This window comes from Calidris pugnax, unplaced genomic scaffold (genome assembly GCF_001431845.1).
Source record: "Calidris pugnax isolate Ruff unplaced genomic scaffold, ASM143184v1 scaffold266, whole genome shotgun sequence".
Lineage (NCBI taxonomy): Eukaryota > Metazoa > Chordata > Aves > Charadriiformes > Scolopacidae > Calidris > Calidris pugnax.
This window is the reverse complement of record NW_015090998.1, coordinates 249,348-252,655: the sequence shown is the minus strand read 5'-3', so window position 1 is coordinate 252,655 and position 3,308 is coordinate 249,348. Positions and strand designations below refer to the sequence as shown.

Genomic DNA, 3,308 nt, shown 5'->3' with positions numbered 1-3,308 from the left:
CCCCTGGGACATGGGGGTGTCCGGGATTTCTATAACCCCTCCCCGGGGGTGGCGGGGAGAGGCCTCAAACCCTCCCGGGGTCGCTCTGGCAAGCGCTGTAGGAATGGTGGGGGCCACCCCAGGCCCCCCCACGCTGGAAGGCTTGCCCCAAGGAATGAAGAAACCCCCCCGGGATGAAGGGCCGGGGCTGGGGGGGTCCCTGTGCCCCCAGGTCCCAGCTCTCCCCTGGGACTGAAGCCCTCAGAGACTCCTCTGGTGGTGAACGAGGGGACAAAGCCTTTGCGGTGGGGTTTAGGAGAACCAATTACACAGAATTAGATAATTACGATGACAAGGGGGGAGTGGGGGACACAACCCCCCCAGGACAGCACCCAGAGTGAGGGGTGACAAGGGAACAGCCAGGGAGCAAGGCCTTGGCACCACGGTGTCACCTCAACCTGTCCCAAGGAGCATGAACCAGCCTGGGCACGGCCCCACGTGGCCACTTTCCAGTGGGATTTCATCCCCCAGAGACTCTTGTTTGGGGACTGAAGGGGTTTGGCTGAGGTAATTACACAGAATTAGGCTAATTATGATGACAAGGGAGGAATGGGGGACACAAACCCCACAGGACGGCACCGTGGAACCCACCTCCTCCTTCCCGGCAGCTTCCTACATCCCTCTGGGATCACTGAATGGGAACCTGCAATGGGAGAGGGACAGAACGGCATCAGTGGGGCTGGAGGAGGTGGCACCCGGTTCCCCCCCCACCCCTGAGCCCCCCCATCTCCCCTGGGACATGGGGGTGTCCGGGATTTCTATAACCCCTCCCCGGGGGTGGCGGGGAGAGGCCTCAAACCCTCCCGGGGTCGCTCTGGCAAGCGCTGTAGGAATGGTGGGGGCCACCCCAGGCCCCCCCACGCTGGAAGGCTTGCCCCAAGGAATGAAGAAACCCCCCCGGGATGAAGGGCCGGGGCTGGGGGGGTCCCTGTGCCCCCAGGTCCCAGCTCTCCCCTGGGACTGAAGCCCTCAGAGACTCCTCTGGTGGTGAACGAGGGGACAAAGCCTTTGCGGTGGGGTTTAGGAGAACCAATTACACAGAATTAGATAATTACGATGACAAGGGGGGAGTGGGGGACACAACCCCCCCAGGACAGCACCCAGAGTGAGGGGTGACAAGGGAACAGCCAGGGAGCAAGGCCTTGGCACCACGGTGTCACCTCAACCTGTCCCAAGGAGCATGAACCAGCCTGGGCACGGCCCCACGTGGCCACTTTCCAGTGGGATTTCATCCCCCAGAGACTCTTGTTTGGGGACTGAAGGGGTTTGGCTGAGGTAATTACACAGAATTAGGCTAATTATGATGACAAGGGAGGAATGGGGGACACAAACCCCACAGGACGGCACCGTGGAACCCACCTCCTCCTTCCCGGCAGCTTCCTACATCCCTCTGGGATCACCGAATGGGAACCTGCAATGGGAGAGGGACAGAACGGCATCAGTGGGGCTGGAGGAGGTGGCACCCGGTTCCCCCCCCACCCCTGAGCCTCCCCATCTCCCCTGGGACATGGGGGTGTCCGGGATTTCTATAACCCCTCCCCGGGGGTGGCGGGGAGAGGCCTCAAACCCTACCAGGGCTGCTCTGGCAAGCGCTGTAGGAATGGTGGGGGCCACCCCAGGCCCCCCCACGCTGGAAGGCTTGCCCCAAGGGGGCTGAAGAAACCCCCTTGGGATGAAGGGCCGGGGCTGGGGGGTCCCCGTGTCCAGCCGTGCCCCCAGGTGTCACCTCTCCCCTGGGACTGAAGCCCTCAGAGACTCCTCTGGTGGTGAACGAGCGGACAAAGCCTTTACAGTGGGGTTTAGGAGAACCAATTAGACAGAATTAAGTTAATTACGATGACAAGGGGGGAGTGTGGGGCACAACCCCCCAAGGACGGCACCGTGGAACCCACCTCCTCCTTCCCAGCAGCCTCCTACATCCCTCTGGGATCATGAAGTGGGAACCTGCAATGGGAGAGGGACAGAACGGCATCAGTGGGGCTGGAAGAGGCACCACCCGGTTCCCCCCCCACCCCCGAGCCCCCCCATCTCCCCTGGGACACGGGGGTGTCCGGGATTTCTATAACCCCTCCCCGGGGGTGGCGGGGAGAGGCCTCAAACCCTCCCGGGGTTGCTCTGGCAAGCGCTGTAGGAATGGTGGGGGCCACCCCAGGCCCCCCCACGCTGGAAGGCTTGCGCCAAGGAATGAAGAAATCCCCCCGGGATGAAGGGCCGGGGCTGTGACTTGTGGTGCCACCAGCTCCCAGGGTCTCCACACCAGGAGAAGCCTCACCGGCTCCGTTCCGGTGTCCTGCGACCCCGAGAAGGGACAATCAGAGTGAGGGGTGACAAGGGAACAGCCAGGGAGCAAGGCCTTGGCACCACGGTGTCACCTCAACGTGTCCCACACCAGCAGGAGCAGAAACCAGCCTGGGCACGGCCCCACGTGGCAACTCTCCGGTGGGATTTCATCCCCCAGAGACGCTTGTTTGGGGACTGAAGGGGGAATTGGGGACTTTGGCTGAGCTAATTACAGAGAATTAGGCTAATTATGATGACAAGGGAGGAATGGGGGACACAAACCCCACAGGACGGCACCGTGGAACCCATCTCCTCCTTCCCGGCAGCTTCCTACATCCCTCTGGGATCAGCGGAGCCGGAGCCTGCAACAGGAGAGGGGGCATCAGTGGGGCTGGAGGAGGTACCAGCCGGCTCCCCCCGACCCCTCGTCGCCCCTGGGACACGGGGGTGTCCGGGATTTCTATAACCCCTCCCCGGGGGTGGCGGGGAGAGGCCTCAAACCCTCCCGGGGCTGCTCTGGCAAGCGCTGTAGGAATGGCGGGGGCCACCCCAGGCCCCCCCACGCTGGAAGGCTTGCGGAGAAGGGGGTGGACACGCAGCCCCCACCCCCGGCCCGGTGATTCCCGGTCCCTGCGGGGACGCTCCCCCTTCCCCCGGCCCCGTGGCCCCCCCCCGGTGCCCGCGGGGAAGGCCCCAGGCGCGGCCTGAGGCGGACTACCCTTCCCAGCATGCACCGCGTCCCTCAGCACCTCACGCTGGCGGCGGGGCCCGATGAGAGGCGCAACGCCTCACCCCGCGCTGTCCCCGCTCCCCTCCCGGTCCCTGGCACCGGCCCCGGTTGGGGATGGCGGCGGCGAGCGGCAGATGGCGGCGGATGAAGCCGGGCCGCGCCACTTTCCCCCCTACCCGCCTCCACCGCCGCCATGACTGAGGGCGTCGCCGCGTCGCCGCGTGACGTCAACACGCCACGCCGCGCGGGGGGGGGGGGG

At 64.9% G+C, this 3,308-nt stretch overlaps 1 long non-coding RNA gene across 2 annotated transcripts in view; it reads right to left on the bottom strand.

Moving 5' to 3' along the window:
* Positions 1-88: 88 nt before the first annotated feature.
* The window catches only part of LOC106895839, an 18,910-nt gene continuing 15,690 nt past the window's right edge, over positions 89-3,308 (bottom strand). The window contains exons 1-3 of one of the 2 annotated variants that reach the window (XR_001413518.1): positions 1,932-1,985; positions 1,399-1,450; positions 89-682 (exon numbers count right to left, since the gene is read on the bottom strand). This is a non-coding gene — a long non-coding RNA (uncharacterized LOC106895839). Of the gene's footprint in view, positions 683-1,398; positions 1,451-1,931; positions 1,986-3,308 lie in introns of those variants that run through there. The other variant, XR_001413517.1, reaches the window with a different exon arrangement.